The sequence below is a fragment of the Vicugna pacos genome, chromosome 5 (assembly GCF_048564905.1).
Source record: "Vicugna pacos chromosome 5, VicPac4, whole genome shotgun sequence".
In the NCBI taxonomy this organism is placed as follows: Eukaryota; Metazoa; Chordata; class Mammalia; order Artiodactyla; family Camelidae; genus Vicugna; species Vicugna pacos.
The window spans coordinates 76,545,072-76,562,217 of record NC_132991.1 but is presented as its reverse complement, the minus strand read 5'-3'; positions in this window follow the sequence as shown (position 1 = coordinate 76,562,217).

Sequence of the window (17,146 nt, the reverse complement as noted above, 5' to 3'; positions counted from 1 at the left end):
CCTAATCTACCCCAGCCAAGTCCCTGTATAACCTCTCAATGATGTCAGTGTGAAGTACAGTAACATATAAGGAAATTCTACATAACTGAGCGATGAAGCATAAATAATGCATAGTGTTGACATAAAGGTAGATTTTGCTCCACTCCCCATGTGCTGTCATTTAGGGAATGTCACGATTTTTGGAAATTCCACAGGGGCTTGCATTCTCAAGGCCTCCTCTGTCTCTTGGACACCCATTTCCCTCCATGCCATGTCCATGCTGTTCCATTCCTGCCCAGTTGTGAACCCTAACCCCTGCTTTAAGCATCACGGAATCTGCTCACATGAAACACTCACAAGTACAGTGGATGTTAATGAAACTTTTGGCTCACAGGAAAATTTCTGAGCTCAGCTGGTTCCACTCATTCTCTCATCCCAGTTTCATGTTTTCTATTTTCTTCTTACTTCCATTTCCTATTTCATGCGGGGCGATTCTACTCAAGTACTGGCTCTTGGGTTTTATCTTCTACCTCAAAGAGATATGTTATTATTATCATGAAAGATAGTTTTCTACCTTCCTAGGAAAAATTCTCATGCCAGTTAAGATAACTAAACTCTTTTCCATCTTGTTTTATTGTCAAGATCAAAGGCAGGGAGACAAGTTAGAACATTGTTTATTCATTCGTTCATTCATTGAGCAAATACTGCTGAGCAAAAAGTGGGTTCTGGGAACAAACCAGTGAAAGTGAGACGAATCCCCATTCGTGCGACGTTTATGCTCTGAGGGGCAGGGGTGGGGACAGATGATAAATAAAAATAAAATGTAATGTCAGACAGCGATGAGTACTATGAATAAAAATAAAGCAGATAAGGGACCAGGGGGGGATGCAGGTGCTATCTTAGTGTGGCCAAGGAAGTCCTCCTTGAAACGGGGACCTTTAAGCAGAGATAAGTTGCAGCAGTCCAGCTGAGAGGAGAAGGCCTTCGTCTGTATTAACATAGTGTTTTGAGCACCGTGATAGGGTTTGAGGTGGGCACATGTACCCCCAGCTAGAACTTCACTCCCCAGCCTCTCTTTGAGCTAGGCGTGGACATGTTCCCAAGTTCTGTTCAGCGGAGGTAAGCCAAAGTGGTAAGGGCCACTTCCACCCGCTGCCCTTCAGGGGGTTAGGCGTGTGCTCCAGTGTTCCCCTCTCCCCCGTATTCTCCTGGGAGATGGTAAAGGCTGACCTGGATGCAGAAATGGAAGCCATTGGCTTGAGGACTGAAATGGCCGCTCTTCCTGCTCTTGCACACTTGCTCCCTCATAGCTGCCCCTCTCCCTCCCTCATTCTCGCTCCTTGGCCCTGACCAGGTGAGTTAGCTTACAAACCCCTCATAGTGAAGAGCAGGGAATCTCAAGCCAGACTTCCCCGCTTCAAATTCCAGCAAGGTTGTACAACTTTGGATGAATTGCTTTTCCTTTCCAGGCCTCAGATTCTTACTATGAAATGAGGATTATAATGATTCTTATTGTTATAGGTTGCTATGCAGGTTAAATGAATTATGACTTGTGAAATGCTTGGACCCAGGCTGTAACATGGTAAGCAGCATATGTATGTGTTAAATACATAAATTAAATAAATAAAAGCGCTTAATATAACTGTCTAGTGTAGCTTCTTGGCTTTGAAGATGGGATTTAATTTTTTTCAAAAATATGTTCACGTCTCATGTTGCAGATGCCATATTCAAAACGAGTACTTCTTCTGCTGTTCCCTTCTGACTTGCTCATTCACAGGGCACTCAGAGACACACCCAGAGGAAATATATGGGGCGCCTCAGCCTTCCCTACAGATAAATCAATCAGCTTCTTTACATGAGTTGCTGCATGCTCAGCATAGACTTAGGCTCTTAGACAACATGAAAAAAAAAAATGTAAATCGAGGTCTTCGTCCTGGAGAAGTTCAGACCCTTTTGGGAAAAGAAAGTTTTACACACAAGAAGCAATTAGAAGACAATACAAGGCAATACCCAATGAAGCGCAAGTTGTCCCTTCTCAGTCTCAGGAAACCCCTTAACCTTGCGATAACCTCAGCTTTGCTTTTCCCATTACAGAGCCTGAAAACAAACAGGAACTGAGGCAAAGAGATTTAAATTAGAAGAGCAACTTGGTACTAACGCTTTTCTTAGAATACACTTATTTTCAAGTGTGCTGTCTCAAGACACTGTAAGACCTTGAAAAACAATACTTGAAGGAAGTGGGCGGGGATTCTGCTGTTTTCTCCTGGCCAAACTGATACTTGGGAAGGCCTGGGGCTCCGGACAGACTGTGAGATGAGCAGATTGATTTGACACACTCTTCCTTCCTCAATCAGATAGACCTTCTTCTGCCTTCTCTCCATTTCCCCCCTCTCTTCCCCGGCACCCTGCTGCTCTTGCAGAATTTTCAATCTCCCTTGTGAAGGAAATTCTAGAGATTCTCTTGGTCACCTATTTCAGGGTTTAATAAGCCTTATTTTTAAATAGTTAATTTTGAGGTCTATCTTGAGAATTTGTTCCTTGTAGTATCATAATGAATGATCTTTAAGAAGTCGTACAATTTTATCCTCTTTCACACACACACACACAAACACAAATAAAATCAAGATAACAAAAACTTCTTACCCTGTCTTAAAAGGAAGTTATATTAATTTGAAAGCTTTAAAGAAGGAAATTCCAAAATTATTTTGGTAGCCAAGTCTGGTATTTGTCAGGAAGTTCTTCACAGAGAGTTTAAATCCTTCTTGTAGCAATATAAAACCATTTCCTCTCATTCTGTTCTGTTTTTTGAGTTAATGAACATCCACATAATGGATTTCTATAAATTGCCTATTAATCATCTTTCTGTAATTTCTACGTATTCATGTTTAAATCTAGGATCCTTGATTAAAGTAAGGCTGTATCTACATAGAACCCACTGATATAAATACTCTTTAATCAAAAGTATTTTGGCAATGCAACATGTCTTAGCAATAAAATATTTCTGTAGGCAAATAATGGTGATAGCAAGAAGCACTTGCCTGGTGGTTGACACTTAGAAAGCACTCGAACTATCTTGAATTATCCCTGAATGCTAAAAATGTGATTCCAAATTCCTCTCCTTCTGGGCTCACATTTGTTGGCTTTAAAGAACAGTTGTCTTAGTTGAAACTATGGCTCTGTGCCAGTTGAAAAAACAAATAAATACTGAGTGAGCCAGAAATCCAGGTAACAAGCATAGGTGGCAGAAGAAGAGGGAGGAAGGGTTTGGCCCCTTGCCCTCCTGTGCAGGACTGCTTTATGAGAACATATCTTGAGCATCTCTTTCTAATACAGTTTTGGGATGTGGCATAGACCCGCCCACGATACCAGTCTGATTAACGGCAAGCGTGGCAGAATGTATTATAATTCAAAAGGAACTTAGTATCTTTAGGCCTTACTTTCCTCATTTGTCAAACTTGTCTGCTAGATTTCTAGGGCTTTTCCTCGTGATAACTTTTATAATTTAATGAACACTTTAACACATTTTTACAGAGTAATTTTGTTAGTATTGTCACAGATTTTCAATTTAAAAATACAATGACAAACATACAAACTTGTGGATCAGGGACTTCTATGACTGAGGGGCTCAGTCACTCTGCCCCACAGCCCTGCCCTCTCCAGCAATGGCCTCTGTTGCCTTCCTCCCTCTGGGGGTGGGAAGGGGCCCAGGCTGGGCCTGGGTTCTGACCCGGTGGCTTGGAGCCCAGGTCCTGCCCCCACCATCCCTTAGCCCTTGGGATGAGCTGCAGTTGAGGCTCAGAAGGCATACTCCCTGCCCTTGAGTCTTCAGGTCCTGACCTCTGATCTCTCCCAGCACTTCCAGCTGCCCTCCCCACCCACCTAACACCTCAAGCCCGGGTCAGCAATGCTCATTGAACAGAAGGAAGGGAGGGCTCGTGGCTGTCCCTCACTGCCTGAGGGACCATAGGGCTCCTGCTCCCTCTGCTTCTTTTACTTAATAAAAACTAAAGACAAACAGAAACAACCAGGAAAATGAAATATGAATAGAAACCTGAAATGAACAGACAGAAAACACAGCATCCTTTGGTCACTGGATTTCACCTGTGCTCAGACCCAAGGTGGTTTGACGAAGTGTGGCATTTGAGTGGATTGGGAAGTCAAAAGACCTGAACTTGATTTTCAGCTCTGATACCAACTGGATGACATTGAGCATTCAGCCTTAAGGGACCAGGTCTCCTCATGTGTAACAAGAAGGGTTTGACAGAATGATTTAATTCAATTCAATAAATTTTTACTAATGGCCTCCTACACTTAAGACTCTCCAATAGGACATGAGGGTGGAATTGGGGGAAAATACAAAAATAAAGATGTGGAAAAGCACTGAATGAATACAAACCCAATGGGAAGAAAGACAGGGTTAAGTATCGTAACAGAAAAAAAAAAATCAGAAAGCTCTAGGAGCACAAAGGAGGCATGATGCAATTTTGAGTTTTCAGGTATTATGAGAGCTGATGTTCACCTACAGCTGAAGAGCCTTTCAAGGAAAAGTGTATTTGTCTGCATTTTAGACACTGTCACTCGTGCATTCAGTTCACTGCAGCAGCTACTTTGAACCACAACCTACTATGCTGATTAGGCATGTCCATCCCTCACTGCTAATTGCACTCCTCTGCAGGGTGTAAGAGAAATGAAAACATGGGAAGATGGAGTTTTTTCCACTTCAGGGACTGACCTTTAAAAGAATCAGGGCAGAGAGAGGGTAATGAAGCCAGTAGAGGAAACTGGTGTAAATATCCCTGACATAAGATTGAACTAATTGAGTTTAAATAGAAGGAAGCCCAATCTAAATTAGTGAAAAAATATTATCCGAATTATAGGATTTTTAAAAAGAGAAATGCAATTATATTATTTTCAAGTATGTGTGGTAAGTTGAACTGATTGCTAGGAAAGCAGTCCTAAGTTTAAGTGCTGTTGGAATCTTCTTTTAATGAATAAAGTTCTGATTCATTAGGACTGTTTTCTGAGTGCATATAATTCACATGTTAACGTGTTTAAAATAAAATGACTAATCAAGCTCTTTAGATTTTGTTCATGCTGCTTCTTTATTTAATGATCCTCCCCCGCCCCTTTTATATAAACAGTTCAGAGGTAAACCTGAGTCCAATATACTTCCAGTTTTCAAAACTTTACAAATTAGTAGGATCTGAGCAAATGCAGTCGCATTGTCTCTTGTCTACTAGGAATGTTGCAGTTTCACTGGAATCAGATCTGAAACTTTTATCCCTAAAAAGCTGTCCATAAAAGAGATCTCACAGGGGGATGATAGCTGGCTGTTCCAGGCTGTCACATGCCATAGTGAAGGGCATGACTGGAGAGCTTCTGGAAGTTCTTCGTGGGCACAGAAACATTGACAAGCCATGGGGAAGATGGAAAGAAAACAAAGTAGTAAGGAGTATTTCCTCGCAGAGTCTGCTCAAGCTTGGCTAGTGGTCAGGAAAGAAAGAGATCACATCTAGACAAGGCCTAAGGAGAAACTGAGGTGAAAGTTTTAAAAAGCATCCTGAAAGGGGAAGCAGTCTGGGTTCAGGAGCAAGGAGCTACTGGGTGGTTTCCTTGAAGAGTATCTGAAAACGTGGGAAACGTGGTGTAAACTTCTGGGGTCAGTTTTGGAAGCTATCACAGGGCTATTAAAATAGCAGGAATTGTCATGAGCTGACCTTCCACTCTGCCCCCCAAGAGTCATGTGGGCTAAAATATCCAGTTATCCAGTTTGTAAGTCCAGAAATTTAATCTTATCCTCTCACTCTTAGATGATAAGTTTTGGGGGAAATTGACTCATGCTATTCAGACTCACAAGAGGATGATTTAAAAAGCATGCGTATTAATTAAGAAAGAAAGAGCTACTTGGCATAGCAATCCACAGTGGTCATTTCCTGTCCTGGCTCACTGTCCTGGAGGTTGTCCCTCCTCAGGTACAAAATTACGTATCAGAAGGTATCTCAGTAAGTGCTGAAAAAAGGCAGAGGAAGATAAGTATTCTTAAAAAATATTTTCTTGAGGTGAGAGTGACTGGAGATACTGTTCTTTCACATTTAGGGCATTTTTCTGTCTGTTTTCCAGTAATTACTGGCCATGGGGGAGATGTTTTCATTCATCTGTAGTAAAATGAAAAAAATTAAGGGAAATACAGTGGAGTACCGTAAACCCAAGTGTATTTGATTTAAAAGAATGTTTTATGCTGTGATTATGTCAGTTAATTTTGTTGTTAAAAATCTTAATTTTAGGGGATTATAGTACTATCTTTACAAAAGAATTTTTTTTTAACTTAGCAGAATGAAAATACTGGCAACTCTATGACAGGTCCCAGTTTTTTCTTCTTTTTGGAAGGTGATTTACAGTTCCATGGAATCTCGAAGTCTGAGAATGGCTGGTTTAGAAAACTGGAATAAGATCTGTACTATACCAATGACTTTTAAACTTTTGACCAAGATCCACAGAGAAACGCATTATCACATCAAAAAGTACATGCAGCTCACACATGCATAAATGTGTATATGCAAATATTTACGATAGAAAGAAAAGTTTCACAAAACAATACTTAACTTTACCTCATGCAGTGCACCCTGGTCTTTTCTATGTTACTTGTTAAAAATGTCAGTTGCTAAACAACAATTCACTTTCAGAACTCACTAATGGGTCACAGCCCACGATTTCAAAAACACTGCTCTGGACTCAGAGCCTTCTCACTCCAGGACATAGCTAAATAAACACTGACAGGTGTTTCCTTTTGGATCTCCTTTTCCGGATTTCCCTCAAATCACATCCCTCCTGTTACAGATTTTTTTTTGAGGGGGGTCCTGGAAAGGTTACAATACAATTGATTAAACAAGAACATTCTTTATGCTAGTCATATCTCTGCCCTTTGGATATTCTCTTGCCACCTTGCTTAGATTGAGAAATGTTCTCTACCTTCTTTGGATTTGGAGATCATGTTGTTCTGCTTCTTACAACACCAGGAAGTCCCCTGGCCTCATTAGCCCTACATTTACAAAATACATCTTACAGTGGGTTATTCTAAAAGCTAGCAATTCCCATCTGTTTTAATTGATTCTATTCGCTCTAATTGCAATGCATGACATTTTGTTACTACTCAAATTCAGGATTTGGGGAGGGACAGAAGGGGACATCGCACCCCAGCCCGAGAACATTGACTGAACAATGTAAGATAGAGTCCAGAGGAAAGAGAAAAGGCAACTCACTTAATTAAAACAAAATGAATGATTAAGAATAAGCTGAAATGTCCAGATATAATTAGTTTGGCTATGTAAACCTGTCATCAGAGTAATGAAGAACGGAAAATATGCCAGGCATGTTGTGCAGTCATTATTATTTTATTTTGGATCATAGGGTTGGTGCCAGTGGAGCAGTGTTATGTGATAGTTCAGAGTGTGGCTGTGGTGCCAGGCTGTCTGGGATCCAACCCATCCTCTGCCGTTTACCGTGATAGGTAGGTACTATCTGTGTCCTGTTTCAGGATGAGGGGACCGAGCCCGCCCCAGAGAGGTTAAGTGACCTAGGGCAAGTTTCTTAACCTCGCTAAGAGTCAGCTATAAATTGAGAAACACCAAGAGTACCTACTTCATAGTGTTGCTATGAGGATTAAATGAGTTTATATATGTGACGTGTTTAGCTTGGCCACATAGTAAGCATTTAATACATTTTCGTTATTAATGTAATAATCATACAGCTGGTTGTTTACAGGCTGGGTTTTCCAGTCAAGTCACCTGGATTCAAGTCCCACTTACTAGTTGTATAATATTGAGAAAATGACTTAATCTTTCTAAGCCTCAATTTCTTCATTAAAAAAATTATACTGCTGCTACTACTACTACTGCTTACCACAGTATTGTTTACTGTTTCGTGGATTCAATAACACCACACAGTGTCTGCTACACAGACTATACATAAATAAATCCAGCTAGCCAAAATTCCCAATGTTTGGTGTTTATTCATTCAATACAGTCTTTCTAATACATTAATTGAGATCTTGACTTACACATCAGAATCTTGGCTAAAGCTCAATTTAATAGCTCCGTATCTTTTTGTTTTCCTAAAAGGAAACGGCATTCTTCCCCCAAAGAATCAAATGAACATGAGACTTTAAATGAAGTTGAAGAATTCATTCCAGTTCAATAACTGTCCTTTTGAATTTCCATTATGTGCTAAGCACAGTGTCCTAAAAGGCAAATTTCCGCCTGGCAAAGGTTGAAGAAAAGCCAAATTTAAAAGGCTACTATAATTAGAACTTTTGCTAATGGCACTTAAACTGATTAATGTCCAATAGTACCTACTCTACCAAAGCATATTTTTTAAGCAGTTATACATTTATATTAAATTAAACATTCGTTGAATAAATGAGCTTATGTAGAAGTGTTTCCATGTGGCTCTTGGAGTTAATTCCGTAATGATATGGCCAGTGTCGCTGAGGGCCTTCTCCCATACTGTTTTCTCTGTCTGGAATGTTTATTGCATTCCTTCTCACATGGGTGGCTTTTTTCTTATCATTCAGAGTAGTCTTCTGTGGCCATTCTCCCCAAGGTGGGTCCTAGTCTCGGCCCCTCTCTCCTACCACCCCACTGCATATTTTTCATGGTACATAAAATAATACCATTGAAATTATATTGTTTACCTGTGAGTTGCTTATTGTCTGTCTCTCCCACTAGATCTCAAGCTCCATGAGAGCAGGGACCTTGTCTATATGATTCACTGTCTGTATTATTTTTCTGTTTAAATTTAGCAGCTTAAAACAACACATTTATTATCTCACAGTTTCTGTGGGTCCAGAGTCCATGCATAGATCAGCTGGGTCCTCTGCTCAGGGTTTCACCAGACAGAAATCAAGGTGTCGGCCAGGCTGCAATCTCATCTGAGACTCTTCTGAGCTCATTCAGGTTGCTGGCAGAATTCAGTTTCTTGTGGTTGTAGGACTTCAGTCTCCTTTTCCCTGTGGGCTGTCAGTTGGTAGGATGTTTTCAGCTTTGAGAGGCTGCCCAGGATTCTAGCCAGGAGACATTCCCACAATATGACAGTATTTCTTCAGGGTCACCAGGAGAGTCTCTGACCTCTAGATCTTCTTTTAAGAGATCACCTGATTACAGCAGGCCCACCTAGGATAATCTCCTTTTGATTAAATCGAGTCAACTGATCTAGGAACCTTAATTACACTTGCAAAATCTCTTCATTTTTGCCACATAGTGTAACTTTTTTTTATTATTTTTTTAAATTTTGTATATTTTTAAATTTTAAACATTTTTTAACATTTTTTATTGATTTATAATCATTTTACAATGTTGTGTCAAATTCCAGTGTTCAGCACAATGTTTCAGTCATTCATGGACATATACACACTCTTTGTCACATTTTTTTCTCTGTGATTTATCATAACATTTTGTGTATATTTCCCTGTGCTATACAGTGTAATCTTGTTTATCTATTCTACAATTTTGAAATCCCAGTCTATCCCTTCCCACCCTCCACCCCCCTGGCAACCACAAGTCTGTATTCTCTGTCTATGAGTCTATTTCTGTCCTGTATTTATGCTTTGTTTTTGTTTGTTTGTTTGTTTGTTTTTGTTTTTGTTTTTTAGATTCCACATATGAGCGATCTCATATGGTATTTTTCTTTCTCTTTCTGGCTTACTTCACTTAGAATGACATTCTCCAGGAGCATCCATGTTGCTGCAAATGGCATTATGTTGTCAGTTTTTATGGCTGAGTAGTATTCCATTGTATAACTATACCACATCTTCTTTATCCAGTCACCTGTTGATGGACTTTTAGGCTGTTTCCATGTTTTGGCTATTGTAAATAGTGCTGCTATAAACATTGGGGTGCAGGTGTCATCCTGAAGTAGGGTTCCTTCTGGATATAAGCCCAGGAATGGGATTCCTGGGTCATATGGTAAGTCTATTCCTAGTCTTTTGAGGAATCTCCACACTGTTTTCCATAGTGGATGCACCAAACTGCATTCCCACCAGCAGTGTAGGAGGATTCCCTTTTCTCCACAGCCTCTCCAGTACTTGTCATTTGTGGACTTTTGAATGATGGCCATTCTGACTGGCGTGAGGTGATACCTCATTGTAGTTTTGATTTGCATTTCTCTGATCACATAGTGTAACTTAATCAGACAAGTGACATCTTATCTTACTGACAGTTGCTGCCTGCACTCACGGGGAGGGGGTTATGCTGGCAGGAACACCAAGAGTGGGAATCCTGGGGCCTGGCTTATAATTCTGCCTACCAGATTGTTGTAGCCCCAATACCTAGAAGAGCATCTGATACCAAGTAGATATTTAGTTCATACTCATGAATAAATGAACTAATCAATGCTAGTGAAGCAAGAACCAAGAAATCAGTGAGAAGTTAAACTGTTGGCTCTGTGTTCAGATGTATGTTTATAATATCCTCTGTTGAATTCGAAACAGTCATGTTGTTTGATTTAATTTACTTTCCTCCCTAAGGGGCCTGTGACTCTAACATGATATAAAAGAAATCAAACAGTATTTGTTGTATTGTATGAGCAAAGTTTCTGTAGTATAATGAATTATTTTGCCCAGCAAGCCTATGCAAATTAAACCATTAAACCTAAGGATGCTAGAGTGGCTTGCATGAGGAAGCCTAGAACAGCGTTAGCAAATCAGGAATAATTGAGATTAGAACTTGGACTTCTGCTGTCTGTTGTTTAGCATTTAATACTGCACTGCTTCCCCAAAATCAGAGAAGAAGGAGACATTTTCATTTCTAGGAAAAATGATTTAAAATCAAATTCAGAAAGATGTTGTCCAGCCGTATCTAAGATACTATGCTGTGAAATGACCCTCTCAAGGAAAAGTCGGCAGTCTCATTACATGAGACATAAACTGCAGGGCTGAGGCAGGCACAGGATAGTGTATTAATCTGCTCGGGCAGCCACAACAAAATACCACAGACTGGGTGGTTTAAACAACAGACATTTGTTTTCTCACAGCTCCGCAGGCTAGAGGCCCATGATCAAGGTGATAGAGAATTCTGTTTCTGGTGTGAGCTTTCTTCCTGACTTGTAGACCAGCATCTTCTTGCTATGTCTTCCTACGGTCCCTCCTCCGTGTCTGCCCTTTGGGAACGAGAGCCAGCTCTGCTCTCTCTTCCTCTTCTGGTAAGGACATCAATCCTATCAAATTAGGGCCCCACCCTTATGACCTCTCTTAACCTGATTACCTCTTTAAAGGCCTTATCTCCAAATATAGTTGAGGTGTTACGGATTAAATTGAATTGCAGCTAATAAACTCTCTCACATTGGGGGTTGGGGCTTCAGCCCCATGGATTTGGGAGGTGCCCTTCAATCCATGACAGACAGCCTAGGAAGCTGAGGGGGGGACACAGGGAGCCAGTTAAGCAGAGCAAGTAAGAGCTCAGGGTTTGAATTTGGGTCACTTGCATCTGATTTCCAACTCTACCTCTTGCTTGCATCAGGGGCAAATCCAATTTTTGTGGGCCCTGGATCTTATATATACAATTTTAGAAGCCCCTTGGAAGGGGCTTATGCAAACAAGAGGCTCTGAAGCAGGAAGTTAATTAACTTGGCAGCAAGTTTGCTGCAACTTGCTGTACAGCTAAGCCTTTGTATTACAAAACCTCTCTGAGCTTCCATTTCCTCAAATGCAATATGGAGATAATAATTATTATATTTAACTTGTGGGGGTGTCAAAGGGAGTGCAAATTAAATTGCAACTAGTAAGCTCTCCTTGCTAGGTGTTATTATTGTTATCTTTATTGTTATCGTTAATCTCATCGTCATATTCAGCTCCTTCCTTTTACAAACGAGGAAATACACAAAAAACTGTTCCATGACTTACCCTACACCACACAACCAGGTAGCTGGAGACCGAGCCAGAGGCATCCCTCCGGACCCCTGATCTATCTCTTTCTTTGGCTCTGTGGAGATGGTCTTTTGCACTTTCCTGTCCCAGTATTCATACTCCTAAAGAGATCTAAATAGCGGATACTCATTTGGTTGAATGTAAGCTTTATTTTCATTTTTATCTACATCTGGAGGGAGATCTATGAAATAAAAAACTATATTCATTAAATCTAAACTTTTATCATTTCTCCTTGGAAGGCTAAGTTTCCATCTGCATTTGGGATGAAATGATGACTTGGAAACAAAGAAGTTTCTGTGTCGTCTCATCTGGGAGTGATTCCCAAGTTCCCACATGCACAGATTTTGTCAGGGACATTAGAAGATTTAGATTTTCCTGGGAAAAGTCCAAGGAGTCAGTCCCATGGGCTTCAGTCTGCCCCTTGGAAGTACATCCTGGATGACAGAACAGCTCTTCTCCATTCCTCTCACAGCCCTGCGGACGTGAGAATCTTTCCATGTTATCTTGACTCTGGCAAAATTCTGTGCTTCAGAGCTGGTTTTAACACTTGAAAGTACAGATCATGTTAATTCCCAAGTACCTGAACATTTTTTTTTTCAGTGACCCATCATGTATATTCTAGCTTGCTTGTCAGGGTTGGGCAGTCTCAGTATGACTGGTATTGGAGCAAAGATGCTCGTCGTGGAGGATAAGCAGTATTTGACTCAGGGCTCTAAATCTCTGGCTTCTGTGTCTGAACGAACAACAACAACAAAATACAACCCGGTAGTAAATACCCTTCTCATTTTTCTCATTTTCAAATGTGGCACATTTGTAGAGTTTTCGTGAAACTATCAAAACAAACTATGCAGCAGTTTAATAGAGTCTGCAGATGTATAGGACACGGATCAGCGTAGGTTTTCCTGGCTCTGCCACTGGCCACGATTAACATAGGTAAGTTATTTAACTTGAGGTCCTTATGTATGTACAAATAATAAAATGAACTTTTTAAAGTTCCTAGAGGGAAAAATGCCACTCATCTACAAGGAGGCTATGACGGTCTTATGGTTTTTATCATCATTAATATATCCCTCAGAAATAATCTTGCTAATGTTGTATGACCAGAAAGCCAGGGCTAAGTTTTACTTTAGGATCTTCATGAGGACACTCCTGGTTTGTCCACCAGATCTGCTGTCTGTTAAACAGCTGGGAACATAGAGTGAAACAGGTCAGTTAGGAGAAGTGTAGTGGTGGCCAAGCACATCTGCCAAGGGACCTCTCCCCTTCACTTCTCCATCCTCTTTTAAAATTTATTTTATTGAGTTATAGTCAGTTTACAGTGTTGTCCATCCTTTCAGATGCGTAATGGAGGGGCTGATGGACACTTCCTCTGGGCTCTGGCCTTTCCTAACCCCCGGCCTGCAGGCCCTCTGCTCTGCTGGTTTCCGGCAACCACACCAGCATCCTTCAGCTTCAGTGTCACATCCCTGTTTACACTTGCTCCTCAGCATCCCAGCATCTTCTGTCTAGTCTAAGTCCCTTTTTGGGCCCCACCTTATTTAGAAGAGCTTCTTAAAGGTATCAGGGCCAAATTTATCTGCCCTATTTTTTTGTTTGTTTGTTTTAACACCTTGTAATATCTTAAGTTAAAGAGTTATTAAGGTGTTACATTCCTGTAGACATAAGAGAAGATGCTTGATCATGATGACTGCCAGTCTGCTTTGCAAACTCTTTTTGTATAATATAGGAGGATGCAGTGATTGATTTCTTGGTCAGTAACACATCAAAAACAATTAAAAAAAAATCTACGTGGATTCAGATACTATCTTCTACCAAGGCTCCTCATTTGATCCCCATCACCACATTAGCTGTGTGCTATTATTTGCCAGCCTGGGACCGAGTACTTCTCAGTATTTATGAGCGGATTATTGGGTCTAGGAACAATATCTTCTCAGGTTTGAACTTAGAATAGTCCTTCTCAATAATCATATCATTTATTCAACAAGTATGTGCCAGGCACTGTTCTAGGTGCTTGGGATAAATCAGCCAACAAAGGTAGAACAACAACAACAACAACAACAAAAAAGACCCCTGCCCTCATGGGGATGGTTTTTCGTTTAACATGTTTATAAAATCAGAGATGGTTTTCTTTTGTTTTTTGTTTTTTGTTTTTTTGAAGTATGGTTGGTTTACAATAATGTGTTAATTTCTGGGTACAACAGTGATTCAGTTATATACATATATGAATTCCTTTTTGTATTCTTTTTCATTATAGGCTATTACAAGGTATTGAATATAGTTCCCTGTGCTAACTACTGTTTGTAAAATAGCTAAACAACAGGGTCCTACAGGTGGCTTTCTATAGCTGCTTACATCCCTGCATTTTGCATTTGTATAGGAAAGAGCATGCCTCCCAGCAAAGTGAAAGTTATGTCACAGGCTGATTTTTCAAACAGGTTGGGCTTTGGCAGGCTTCTCTTGAAATGTGCATGTGAGATACCTTTGCTTCTCCACAATCCCAGCGTGACACACCTTTCAACTGGGGCAGTGTTGTGCCACCAGTTGTGAAATGCTGCAGTCCCAGCTCAGGTTTGCATAAGCAACGTGTGGTCAGTGTTAGCCAGAACCACCAGCAGAGTTTTCATTTATTTTTCTTTTGACAAGACAGAGTTCAAGAACAGTTAAATCAAACAAAGTTCACTGTAACGTTTCCAAAAGTAGTAACTACTATTTGACTATCTTCAGTGGTAAGAGTTAAGAAGTTTAGGAGTAGGCTTTAGATAAAGCATGGAGAATTGTCATCACTTAGGAGATTTGGAAAGTAAATAATTATTCTTGGATTAAAAGACGACTATTAACACTCACAGGACAGAAATCAGCATGGATTGTGTGTGTGTATGTGTATGTGTGTGTATCTTAGGGAACAGGGGAAATGTGATACGTGAGCTGTAAGGTATTCCCTGACTTCAGAACCAATAATCTCTCTGATGCTTCGTAAATGCACAAGATGCCTCCTGAGCTGAATTTTAAAACCTCTGAATTTGCTGAAACAGTTGTAAAATCACACAGAGAAAGACAGTTTACAACTCACTGCAAATCAAAGGAGGCTTCTATATGTTGTTTGTTCTAGCAGGCATGGAGAAATGTACTGAACTTGTGAAATATGCTTTTGATAACCCATTAACAAAATCTGCCTGGTTTACAACCTCCTACCTTCCAAACTCCCATTTTCCCGTCTTACCCCCATATTAGAGAGAGTTAAAAGCTCACCGCCAGGAGCGTGGACGAGGCGGCCTTCAACACAGGCTGTGATAGCTCACTGAGTGCACCTGGGCTGTGTTCCTGGTTAGCTCCTCCACGTCCCCACTCCCGACATCAGAACTGATTTCCATCAGCTCTCATGTGCCTGAAAAATTTCTTTCAAGGCAGTTTCCTGTTCTAACACATCCCAGGGGGATTTCCCCCAGGGGGTGTGAGGCAACATTAGATTGTGACTGTGATAAGATATTCCCCTGTTGGAAGAGTTTTGTATGACAGGCAGCACGTTACATCTGTTGTTTTCCTCATATAGGGTGTATTTCACACGGAATGGTACTGGAACACAACCCAGGACTCCGCCTTAACTCCCCTGCAGTCTTGTATTTCCTCCTCCTCAGAGATGGCAGATCCTGAAACACTTAGTGACATATGGTAGCCTATCTGTGAAGTGTGCTGCACACAGTGCATTTGCTTTCTGACTCTGGAGTGTTGTATTTCATTTTGGGGCATCATGTTTTTTAAAGGGGTATTGACAAGCTGGAACTCAGCCCTAGAGACACTTTTTGGAAGCAGGTAGGAGAAAAAATAATTACATCCATGTATGCATAACTAGTACCTGAGCAGAAGAGGGCTCTAAGAATGGTGACGAGTCAGCAAAGTGCTGTGAGAAACCATTTAAAAAGAACAGGAGGTTTTCAGCCTAGAGAGATTGATTATTTACTTATTTTTTGCAGGAAGGTGGTGGCTGTGATCCAAATGTTTGAAAGGCTATCATGTGAAAATGCAAATTATTTTTTCTTTTTCCATTTAGTTCAGGTCAGCAGAACTAGGATCAGTATGTGGGATTCATGGGTAAATAGATTCTTACTCTATGTAAGGAAGATCATTTTGCTTATTAGCGTTGGGCCATGATGGAATATATATGTGCAAGCAAAAGAAACAAGATCTTGTAAAGATGATTCCTATACTGAATAAGTAGGTCAGATCTTGTTCAGTTTTCATTTTGACAGGATTGATAAAGGTTTGATAGAACTTTTTTCTTCCTACATCCCTTAATAGGATAAGATAATTGAGCCAACTAAGCTATTCCATGGTTTTAACAAAGTTAGTCTTACATCACTTTTACTGAGTTCTTTTCCCTTTTGGAGCACATAATTACATCAACTGAGTATCCATTGGAGCCTCATTATAGCCCAAACAACCTCCTAAGATTTTAACTGAGCTTTGGTATCTGATGACTCCCCTGCTTATAGGGTTAACCTGTGGATTTCCCTCCCTCAGTATCCATCCCCATTCCCTCTCAGTTTCCGCCTCCCCTGCTGCGTGCAGTCTCCGAAGTTCGTCAATCAAAGATCCTGGCCTTTTCCAGGCGAGGGCATGGAGGACTGAGCCACACTTGGCCAATCAGAGTCTCTCTTGGGAAGTGACACAGGGACCAAGAGAGGCTGGAGCTGATTGTTTCACAGCTGTGAAGGGAACGTCTTTTAGTTCTTGTTTCCTGGATCCCCACGCAGGTGTCAAGTTGGTCTCACAAGTGGCATGTTTTTGTTACGTAGCCACATGCTTGATTGTTAAATGAGGAATGTATATCAAGATTTGGAGTGTGACCTTGTTTCCAGTGGGAAGGAAACATGATATGCGGTATGTACAATTAAGCATCTTTTGGGGAGAGATTTCCACAGGCTCGTTTAACTGGAGGCCTTAGGGTGTGAGAATTGCTGCTTCCTGAAGTGCTGGAAAGTTAAGGTCAGATGCTGGCTGTATTTCAAGTTCTGAGACAATACCAGCCGATTTCAAAGCTGGTGTTTGTGTGTGCGTGCATATGTGCGTGTACAGAACTAGGGAGGAAAGGCAGCCTCTAAAACTTTGTTTTGAAAGATGCCAAAACACTGAGCCACATATTTGTATGGGAAAGATCTGTGTGTTTGGATGAAACCTGTCTCTTCTCACAAACACAAGGCACAGAGAGGCCTGACTCCTCTTGCCCTGCTTTTGAACTTTTGTTCACAGTAA